The 12,388-nt window shown below is 41.1% G+C and overlaps 1 pseudogene; it reads left to right on the top strand.

The window, feature by feature from the left end:
• Positions 1–7,658: 7,658 nt before the first annotated feature.
• LOC102964448 lies at positions 7,659–9,922 on the top strand (annotated as a pseudogene).
• Positions 9,923–12,388: the final 2,466 nt, after the last annotated feature.

Genomic DNA, 12,388 nt, shown 5'->3' with positions numbered 1-12,388 from the left:
ATGTGAGTCCTGCCAGTCATTTACGGTTTCGAGCAAAAGCCCCCTCGTTCGTGGTCTTGACCACGTATCAGAAGTCGTTAACCTAACGTGGGTTTCTGAAAACAATTTGCAGATAAAGTCCACCCCTGCCCTGGACCCAAGCCCGGGCCCCACACAAAACCATTAGCCCGTGTAAAGAATTCGGCCTTGACCATCGATGGCCGCCTCCCCCGTTCGATCAACCTCCCTTGTACATGTCTTCACAGTGTGCCTGCTGGACCTAGAGTCTCCCCCAAATGGGTGTCAGGTCTGGGGCTCCCCGGCTAGCTGGAGGATATGGACTCAGTTATGTGGGGGGAAATGGGAGCAAGTCAGTGTTGCCGATGCACGAGGGAAGGTGGGGTTACTCGTGAGACGGTGTGCGACGTGGGCCCGGAGCCAATCACCCCGTCGTGTACGTTACGTATCTTACGATTCTGTCGGTTATCCCTCGAAGCTGGGGACACGATGGAACGGGAGCCATCGAATAGAAAGACACGGTTTTGAAACAAATGGTTAAACATTTGGGGGGAAACTTAAGCTGGATCCCTACCTTGTTCCATACACCAGGGAATTTTATGTGGCTCAATCATATGATTAAATACAAACAAGTACTTGAAAAAGGGTATTTTTACAGTTAAAATACTGGTTTGTAGAAGGCCTAATACGCATGACCTAATATCCAAAAGCCACGGGGGTGGGGTGGACTATACGATACGAAGATTACATGAAACAAAATATGAATGGGGTGGAGACTGGGTGAAGATCTCTAACAAAGAGTTGATTTCCCTAATAAGCACGATACTCTTAAAAGCTAATCAACGGTCGTAGAAATGCAAAGTATGCGAACATACAGTTTAAAAAAGAAGACACAATTAACATCAGGAAAAATGGGGAGTCTCCTAATGCACGACAAAGTTGCATTGTTGGCGGTGGGGGTGGTCAGCCTTCATAGGCCCCACGTGAAACTCATTAAAGCTATAATGAACCGTGGCTTGAACCTGGGGTCTACTGGAGCCCCCTTGATCTTCATCCCCGGGCTCATCCCTTAAGCTTGTGCCCCCCCCCCCCCCCCCCCCCCCCGGCACTGCTTCCTGGAGCAGCGGGAGGAACTGCACCACCAACCACCGCACCCTCTGAAACTGGTCAAATGAAATATTAAGTTGATTCTGTAAATCACACCAAAACTCCACTTATTTTCCAGGTAAAGTTAATCCGAACCAAATTAATCCTCTAGCATACATAGCTCATCAGAAGTGAGCAAAATATAAGCCCCAAGGAGGGCAGAGAAAGTAGCAAATAACCTATTTCCATAAACCCTTCGAAAGCTTCCTATGTAATATTCCATCCACATAAAAACTGTGTGTATGCTATGCAGATTTAATCGCAAAACAACCCTCAAAAGCCCCCCCAAATTAATACACACTCCCCCAAATTAACAGCAATCTACGTAAGAGATTATGCAAATACGGCCAAAGACCAGCCCACCAATCCCCATCATCCTCCAAAGTACTCCAAATACATAAGTAAAACCTGCGTACCAGCCATCAAGACCACAGCCCACCAAGATGACCGACTCTTCCAAAATGGCTGCCTGTATGCCCCCTCCGTAGAAATCCCAGAACCTTCTCTGAATAATCCACGTAAGATTACCGTAACACTAGCCACAGATCCATCAAAATGAGCAAACCAATCCTCAGGCCATAGAGCAGTTACACCAAGAACATGATACCCCAGAACCCTACCCCCCTCGCTGGTCCACACTGGCAGACACTGTATAATGACCTCCAGAGGGAGGGTCATAAAAGTCACAATTATCCAGTACCTATTATGTGCCAAGCACTGCCCAATGAGCTTGTTTTGGCCATCACCACCATTTTACCAAGGAGTCAACAGAGGCCTAGAGAGGCCAAAGCACCTTGCTACAAGAAACATGGCTAGTAAACAGGGAAAATGGGCTTCAAACTCAGGTAGCCAAACCCCACTGCTTGACTACCACACCATACTGTCCTTCTAGAAGATACAGAAAAAAGAGGGAAAGGTCTCCTTTGTTCTTTCCAGGATGCCAGCTGTCAGGAGTCCATGACTTGTGACCCCAAAGGGAAATCCTGCAGGGCTCTCCTGGATTCCAGAGCCAGTCAGGTGGTCATGGGACAGATGGGTTGGTGATGGAGCAGGGAGGGGGTCCTGTTCCCTCAGAGAGTGGCGTTGGACATACTCCTGCCCTCCCACCAGTTCAGAGGTTTGCTGTGGGGCCGCTGTCGGTCACTCAAATGTGTCTGAGGGTTCCTTCTATTCCTCAGGACTTACTCCTTCTACTTAAAACATTCCCATTTCTGTTTTCCCTCTGAGCTGGCCCCAAACATAACTTGTAGAGGGCTACTTTAAAATCTAAAATCTAAGATCTTCAGAAAGCCAAATAATTATGAAGAATTTCATTTAAATCTTTGATTACAAGTAGCCATTAGTTTTTAAAATTTCAGCTGAATTTTACATCTCTGTTTCTACAGGTAACAGTTTGTTAATCACAATGTTTTAGGTATCACTTTTGTTATTCACGGTGTCTTAGATACCACTTTCCAAAGGTACATAGACTATATATAACCACAGACCTTTTAGAGAATAAATAAAAACACAGTAATAAACCACCAAGCCCCCAATAAGGCCTAATATGAGGAGGGTCTAGAATTGAGCATAATCTTTTTTTTATTATTTTTTTAATGTTTTATTTATTTTTGAGACAGAGAGAGACAGAGCATGAACGGGGGAGGGGCAGAGAGAGAGGGAGACACAGAACCCGAACAGGCTCCAGGCTCTGAGCCTTCAGCACAGAGCCCGACGCGGGGCTCGAACTCCCGAACCGCAAGATCACGACTTGAGCCGAAGTCGGGCGCTCAACCGACTGAGCCACCCAGGCGCCCCGAGCGTAACCTTTATCCATCTTCATTTTTATTTAAATGTGGGCAAAATCACACCCCCAAAATGACCACCACTGCAAAACCCTCCTATGTCAAATGGCATTCTCTTCTAATAGTTTCTTGGACATCTGGTCATCTCTTTATACAACAAATGTATGGGGATCCCGTGTGGGACCTCAGCCAGCCACGGAGAGTTTTGCTCTCGTGGGGTTTCTATTCTATCAGGGGAGGCATACATTTACTAAATAAATAATCAAAAGAATTCCAGATGGTGACAACATCTCTGAGCTAACGACAAGACTGGGGCAATGGGGAATGGGAAGTATTTGGGAGGGATTCCACTTGAGGTAGAATAGCCAGAGAGGGCCTCTCGAGGGAGGTGACTTTTCTTATGGGAATGCAAAAGATGAGAAGGGGCTAGCCATCCATATATGAGTAGCTAACATCGGTATTTTATATTAATATCGATTATTAAAGCATTATGATTGGGGCATCTGGCTGGCTCGGTCGGTGGAGCACGCATTTCTTGATCTTGGGGTCATGAGTTCAAGCCCACATTGGGTGTAGCGATTATTTAAATAAATAAAAAACTAAAAAAAAAAAAAAACACATTATAATTAACACTTATGGGTTACTTTACCATGGGATTAAGTGCTGTCCTAGGCCCTTTTTGTGGACTATCTCATTTAATCTCTTTGAAACCCTCTGAGGATGCGTCCTATCATCTGTACAAGATGTACCCAATCTGTACCCCACTGTACAAAATCGTGAAAAGTGATATCTAAAACACTCTGAATAATTTATGCAAATTATGCTTTTAACAACAGTTACACTAAAAACGCCACTGCAGTAAGCACTTAATTTGAGGGATTGCTACCCAGGTTCCTATTTTAGAGTTAGGGGATTTGGTGTCTCTGTGATAATCTTTCTGTGCTTAATTAAACACTCATATACTATGAACAACTCAAGTTTCCTGGTTTTGTCTCATTTATCCTCTGTATCGGTTAAGAATGTGTCCGGCTGCACATAACAGACCCCTGACCTGGAGTGGCACGGATGGAAAGAGGCTTGTAACTCACTTCACAAGAATCCTGAAGAATTCTGAGGGTGGTTTCTGATGTTATTTAAGCAGCTCATCAATGGCAGGCCGAGGCCTCCACGATTCTCTTGGCTTCTCTCTCAGGCTCACAAGATTAGGTATCACATCTTAGCCCAAGGCAGAGAGGACAGGGACAGACAGCCCAGCCGACTCCCTCTTTTATCAGGAATGCAAATGCTTTGTAGCTGCCCTTGCATTTTCTCCACCATGTGAAATACACACAGATGCCTGGATAGCAAGATAGTTAGATGGCTAGATAAGTAGCTAGGTAGCTGGGCAGACAGAAAAATATATATTTAATAACAATATCTCACACACACACACACACACACACACACACACACACGATTGATAATTTCCTGTGGCACAGACCTTGAAGGAACATCTAGAAAGATATATCGAGTCCCTGCAGTTTTTAAGGATTGGGGAAGAAGACAGGAAGAAACTTTCAAATCATAAGAGATTAATTTGTAGAATTCTATGTAAATCAGTTTGAAAGCCTAGATGAAATAGATGGTTGTCCAGAAAAAACAATGTATCTCAAAACTGACCCCAGGGGAGACTAAATAAATTAATTAATTAATTAACTAATTCTAAGCAAATCAGTTACCATAATACAGAGCCTAGTGAAGCACCATGACAAGAAGGTTCGGGGCTCTTGCTGGAGTGGGGAGGCAGTGAGTGGAAGGAAACATGAGGGAGGCTTTGGGGGCATCTGTTTGTAGACCTAACTGCTGATTAAACAACTGTGAGAAAATTGATTGAGCTATACACCTATGATTCGTGCAGATTTCAGTCTGCATACTTAACAAATGTATACTTTGAAGTGAGAGAAAGGAAGAAGGCACCAGACCCAGGTCGTTTCACAGAGAATTCTACGAAACCGTTCAAGATCAAATAATTCTAATGCTGCTTAAATTATTCCAGAGTATAACCAAAGGAAAATTTCAAAGTTATTATTGTAAAGCAAGTATAACGTGGATTCTAGAACATGCCAAACACTGCATCCGAAAATAAAATTATAGACCAATCTCACTTATGGTATCAGTGTGAAAATCTTAAAATAGAAGCAAACAGAATCCAATATTACACTTAAAAAATAATACATCCTGGGGCGCCTGAATGTCTCAGTCGGTTGGGCATCCGACTTTGGCTCAGGTCACGATCTCATGGTTTGTGAGTTCAAGCCCCATGTCAGGCTCTGTGCTGACAGCTCAGAGCCTGGAGCCTGCTTCGGATTCTGGGTCTCCCTCTCTGTCTGCCCCTCCCCCACTTATGCTCTGTCTCTATCAAAAATAAATAAACGTAAAAAAATTTAAAAAAAATAATAATACATCATGCCTAGGGGAGATGTATTCTACAAATGCAAGGTTGGTTCAATATTAGCAGAACAGCAATATGTGCCAAAATTTAATACCCATTTATATTTTTGGAAATCCAATAAAACAGTAATCAATGGGTGCCTTCTTAATGTAATGACTACATGTATACTATATATATATATATATATATATATATAAAACATATATATATAACATATATATATTCTATATATATATATATATATAACATATCTCTGTATAATATACATAGTACACCGTATATGTGCATATATAGTACCTAAAATATACTTTATCTCCTACATGTTTTATATATTAATATACTAAATATTATAAATATATTAATTATATTTAACTATATTATTTATATTAATAATTGATTATGCAACCAATTACTATAGACATATTAAATATCTATAAAATTTTTTTCTCCCCAAACCAACATTTTACTTAATGAGAAACCTCTAAAAGCAGGAACAAGCAGGAACCTCTAATGTCAGGAACAAGAAACAAAAAAGACAAGGATGCCATATTGCCCTACTATTTATCATTGTATTGGAAATACACGCTAATTCAACTAGACAAAAGAAAGCAATTAAAGGCTTGAGAACTCGAAAGAAAGAAGTAAAACTTCTATTTTTATCTTTCACTGCAAATGATGTAAGTATCATGAGTCCCCCCAAAAAAATCCACAGAAAAATTACTAAAAAGTAAGAATGTAGGAAAGAACAGGTTTATGAGACCAACATGAAAAATCAGTAGTCTTTCAACAATGGATGGAACATCCAGACAGGAAGTCAATAAACAGCTGACATGAACAATACTATCGACCAAGTGGACCTAACATATATACAGAACTTTCTTCTGAGCAGGAACAGGATAAATCAACGTTAGGTCACAAATTTAAGAAGACCAAAATTATTCTAAGTGTCTTTCCCATCCAAAATGAAATAAAACTAGAAATCACTAAGTAACAGTAAGAAATGAGAAAATTCAAATATGTAGAAACTCAACAATACATTCTTGAATGACTTTAGGGTCAAAGAGGAAATTAAAAGGAATTTTAAGATTTTTATTTATTGTTTGTTTTAAAAAAATTTTTTTTAGGTTTATTGATTTGTTTTGGGAGAGACAGAGACAGTGCAAGTGGGGGAGGGACAGAGAGAGGAGGAGACAGAGAACCCCAAGCAGGCTCCACACTGCCAGCACGGAGCCCGATGTGGGGACCAAACCCACGAAACTGCGAGATCATGACCTGTACCAGAACCAAGAGCTGGACGCCTAGCCAATTGAGCCACCCAGGTCAGGTGGCCCAGATTTTCTTTTTAAGTAACGTCTACACCCAACACGGAGCTCGAACCCACAACCCTGAGACCAAGAGTCACGTGCTCCACCAACTGAGCCAGCCAGGCACCCCGAGGGGAATTTTCGAAGTACCTTGAGACAGACAAAAATGAAGATACAACACACCAAAACCTAAGGGATGCAGCGAACAGAGTACTAAGGGGGACGTTTATAGTGATCAACACCTACATTAACAAGAGGAAAGATCTCAAAATAAACAACCTGACTTTACACCTCAAGGAACTAGAGAAAACAAACTAAGCATAAAGCTAGCAAAAGAAAGGAACTAATAAGATATGGGCAAACATATATCAAATATAAAAACAACAGGAAAGAAATCCCAGAAGTTGGTTCTTTGAGAAGATAAACAAAAGCAACAAACCCTTAGCCAGGCTAAGAAAAAAAGGGAGAAGACTCGGGAGCATGTGGCTGGCTCAGTCTGTGGAGCAAGTGACTTTTGATCTCGAGGTCCTGGATTTCAGTCCCAACTTGGGTGCAGAAATTGCTTAAAAATAATTTTTTTTTTTTTAAAAAGAGAAAAGACTCAAATTTAAAAAATCAGAAATGGGGGCACCTGGGTGGCTCAGTCGGTTAAGCGTCCGACTTCGGCTCAGGTCATGATCTCGTGATTCGTGAGTTCGAGCCCCGCGTCCGGCTCTGTGCTGACAGCTCGGAGCCTGGAGCCTGGAGCCTGGAGCCTGCTTCGAAGTCTGTGTCTCCCCCTCTCTCTGTCCCTCCCGTGCTCTGTCTCTCTCTCTGGTCTCTCAATAATAAACATTAAAAAATTAAAAAAAAAAAAGAAATAAGAGTTATAAGGGAATATTATGAACAATTCTATGCCAACAAACTGGATAATGCAGAAGTAGATAAATTCTTAGAAACATATAACCTACCAAAACTGAGTAAGAAGAAACAGAAAGCCTGAACAAACCAATAACGATGCAGGAGACTGTATCAGTAATCAAAACTCTCCCAACAAAGAAAAGCCCAGGACCAGATGGCTTCATGGGTGAATTCTACCAAACATTCCAAAATAACAGAGAAAGAGGGAAGACATCCAAACTCATTTTATGAACCCAGTATCACCCTGACACCAAAGCCAGATAAAGATACCACAAGAAAAGAAAACTACAGGCCAGTATCTCTGATGAACACAGATGCAGAAATCCTCAGTGAAATACTAACAAACCAAACTTAACAGCACATTGAAAGGATCATACACCATGACCCAGTGGGATTTAGCCCTTTAAGATGCAAAGATAATTCAATATATGCCAATCAATCAATGTGATACAATACATTAACAAAATGAAGGATAAAAGATTACATGAGCATCTCAACTGATGCAGAAAAACGTTTGACAAAGTTCAATATCCACTCACGAGAAAAACTCTCAACAGAATAGGTACAGAAGGAACTCACCTCAACCCGGTAAAGGTCAATATGAAAAAAGTCCACAGCTAATACCATAATCAATGGGGGGAAACTCAAAGCTTTGTCCTCCAAGATCCAGTACAAGGCAAGAATGCTAACTCTTGCCACTTCTGTTCAACATAGTACTGGAAATTGTAGCCAGAACAATTAGACAAGAAAAAGAAGTCATTCAAATTGGAAAGGAAGAAGCAGACGTATCTCTGTTTGCAGGTGACTGGATTCGCGTATGTGGAAAACTCTAAAGACTCAAAAACAAAAACTGTTAGAATAAATGAACTCAGCAAACTTGCAAAATTAAAAATCAACACATAAAAATTAGCCACGTTTCTCTACACGAACAACAAACTATCCAAAGAGGAAGTTAATTTTTTTGTTAAATTTTTTAACGTTTATTTATTTTTGACAGAAAGAGAGAGAGAGACAGAGCATGAGAAAGGGAGGGGCAGAGAGGGAGACACAGAATCGGAAGCCGGCTCCAGGCTCCGAGCCGTCAGCACAGAGCCCGACGCGGGGCCCGAACCCACAAACCGCGAGATCGTGACCTGAGCCGAAGTCAGTCGCTCAACCGACTGAGCCCCCCAGGCGCCCCAGCGACAGAAACGTTTTAACTCTCCTCCCACACCAGAGGCCTTTTCAGTTTGGCCTCAGAAGCCAGAAACCAGCTGTTCCTGGAGGAAAGAAGGTTAACGACACAGGGGGTGCTATGCTACAAGAATAGACTCAAGATGCAGTGGCCACTGAACTTGGTATCTTGGGAACGGAGACTGCTACTGTCAGAGGCAGACAATCAGAGGCCTACAGCTACTTGCTTGCTAAGAAACTTAAGAGGAAATCTCAAGAACATACACAAAAGAATGAGACAAACATGTAGATGAATATATGCACGGTGGCAAAAAAAAGGAGGGGGTCAAAGGAAGAGGAAAATGGGCAAGGTCATCTCGCACAGAAACAACCCGTTAAAGAGAGTCTGGGGGACAGACTAGAAACGAACTATCAAGGCCGGTAGGAGATCGCAGAGGACGATCTGCAAGAGAAAGTGGCTGATGAAATTTCATTCAGGTTGCAGAAACCAAAGAGAGATCTGATCAGCAGTGAGGCTGACTGGGGAACAAAGGGTCAGCTGAACTTCTGATGGAAACCGCTGAAGTCGCCTCAATGGCGGCCTTTCCACAATGCACGCTGGTTGAAGACCAGGTGGCGTTTTCCTGAATCTCCTGAAACCCATTCCCAGTGTCGATGAGGAACAAATTAAGGACGTGTTCTGCGCTGGAAATCAAAAGGAGTATGAACATAAAAAGGCTGCTCGGAAGAGAGGAACACAAGCGTTGGGGGAAAAAAAGGTGAAACAAACTATTTAAGAATCTAGATGTTCAACAAGTTGACAAGACATGATGAGAAACTTCTGCAAGTGATATGAATGAGGGGCTGGCCTCTCTCTCTCTCTTTAATGTTTATTTTTGAGAGAGAGAGAGCGCGTGCAAGCAGGGGAGGGGCAGAGAGAGAGGGAGACGCAGAATCCAAAGCAGGGCTCCAGGCTCTGAGCTGCCGGCACAGAGCTCGACGCGGGGCTCGAACTCATAGACTGCGAGATGATGACCTGAGCTGAAGTCAGACGCTTGCTTAACCGACCGAGCCACCCAGGCGCCCCTGGGGCTGGCCTCTCTTGACAAGCCCCTGGGAGGCCAGGGAGAGACAAAGGTGGCCGCAGAGAAGCCATCAAGGTTGAGGATTCTCACGATTTGGACTGGGTATCTTTCAGTACATTTTGAAGCATAAGCCTTTCTAAAATAACATTGTAATAAGCCATTTCTACTGAGATTGCTTTGTTTCACTTTGCACTGATAAACATAAAAATCTGGAGAGAAAGAACTGTTTTCTTGTTTAAAAAAGAATTGCATTTGTGGGGAAATGAATGTTATTGACAGAAACATTTCTCAAGTCTGACAAAATACTTAAAAGTATATAGCAGAGGATTTAATTTCTCAATCTGTTGTATGTGTTGTTACTAATCGATAATTACTTTTGGCCAGGCCATAGTAACAGGCCGTTTAAAAATGCTTCCTTTTTCTGATTTATCATTGCAGTGAATTATGACTGATTTCAAAACATTCAATTAAAGGATCTTAATAAGGCACATAAATTGTTAAGCTATTACAAATGCATTCAAAATTTAGTTTTTCTGTGTTCTAAGAACTTTTAGGCAATTTTAAGGATAGAGACTAAAATTAAAATAGGTTCCTACTGATGGCTTTCCCCCTTATTTGTCCAGAAGTAAATTAACATCAGAAGCTTTTCAAAGCAGTATTGTTTCTTAAGTTTAACTTTGTTTTCGACTTCTTTTTAATTAGCTTGACCATACACTAAATACTACATGTGATCCGTACCTGTGTAATCACCATGGACATTTAAAAATTTTGCAGTGGTTGCCTGCCTAAGACTATTTTGCCTTATGTTTAAAACGTTGGGTATTAAAAATGTTACATTGGAAAAAAAGAAAAGAAAAGAAAAGAAAAGAAAAGAAAAGAAAAAGAAAGAAAGAAAGAAAGAAAGAAAGAAAAGAAAAGAAAAGAAAAGAAGGAAGGAAATCCCATTCACAACAGCAACAACAACAAAAAAATAAAATACTTATGTATAAACTTAACCAAAGAGGTGAAAGACTGGTACACTGAAATTATAAAATGTTAATGAAGGAAATTAAAGACAACACAGGTGAATGGAAAGACATCCCATGTTCATGGACTGGGAAATAAATATTGTTAAAATGTCTGTACTACCCCAAATTATCTACAAATTCAATGTACTCTCTAGCAAAATCCCAAAGGCATTTTTTACAGAAATAGAAAAAAAATCCTAAAATTATTGTGGAACAAAACACTTCAAAATAATCAAAGCTATCACGAATAAGAAGAAAAACGCTAAAGGCATCACACTTTAAAATATATTTCAAAACATATTACAAAGCTACAGTAATCAAAACACTATGGTGCTGACATAAACATGGACATATAGACCAATGGAACAGCATAGAGAGCCCCAAAATAAATCCTCACATCCATGGTCAATTGATTTTTGACAAGAGTACTAATGAAGAACAGGACAATCTCTTTACTAAAGGGTATAGGGAAAACGGGATATCCACATGCCAAAGAATGAAATTGGACTCTTATCTCACACCATATACACAAATCAACTTAAAATGGATTGAAGACATAAATGTAAGAGCAATTCTAATTAATGGAAGAAAACATAGTGGAACAGCTTATAGACTGGTTTGGACAATGATTTTTTGGATATCGCCAAAAGCACAGCCAGCAAAAGCACAACAGAGACAAACAGGATGACATCAAACTAAAAGCCTTCTGCAGAGCAACAGAAACCATGAACAGAGTGAAAAGGCAACCAACCTATGGAACAGGAGAATGTATGGGCAAACCATACATCTGATAAGGGGTTAATACGCAAAATATATATCCAAAATCATAGCAAAAAACCCAAATAACCCAATTACAAAATAGACAAAGGACCTGAATAGATATTTCTCAAAAGAAGAAACACAAATGACCGAAAGGTATATAAAAGGTGTTCAATATCACTGATCACCAGAGAAATGCAAGTCAAAACTTCCATAAGACATCACCTTACACCTATCAGAACGGCTGTTGTCCAAAAGGCAAAAGGTAAGTGTTGATGAGGATGTGTGGAATAGGAAATCCTTGTACGCTGCTGATGGCAATGTAAATTGGTACAGCCATTACGGAAAACCTCAAAAATTAAAACAGAACGAACTCATGATCCAGCAACCCCACTTCTAGGCAGAGAGCCAAAAGGAATGTAATCAGTATCTTGAAGAGAGATTTACTCTCCCGTGTTCACTGGTGTTACAATAACCACGACAAGGAAACAACCTAAGTCTGTCTAGAGATGAACGGATAAAGAAAATGTTGCACAGACACACAACAGAATACTACTCAGTCTTTTTTTTTTTTTAATTTTTTTTTTTTAACGTTTATTTATTTTTGAGACAGACAGACTGAGGATGAGCAGGGGAGGGGCAGAGAGACAGGGAGACACAGAATCGGAAGCAGGCTCCAGGCTCTGAGCCGTCAGCACAGAGCCCGACGTAGGGCTCGAACTCACGGACTGCGAGATCGTGACCTGAGCCGAAGTCGGACGCTTAACCGACTGAGCCACCCAGGCGCCCCAATACTACTCAGTCTTAAAAAAGAAGGAAGTCC

The sequence above is a fragment of the Panthera tigris genome, chromosome A3 (assembly GCF_018350195.1).
Source record: "Panthera tigris isolate Pti1 chromosome A3, P.tigris_Pti1_mat1.1, whole genome shotgun sequence".
NCBI lineage: Eukaryota > Metazoa > Chordata > Mammalia > Carnivora > Felidae > Panthera > Panthera tigris.
The sequence above is the reverse complement of the archived record's forward strand: the minus strand, read 5'-3'. Positions and strand labels throughout refer to the sequence as shown.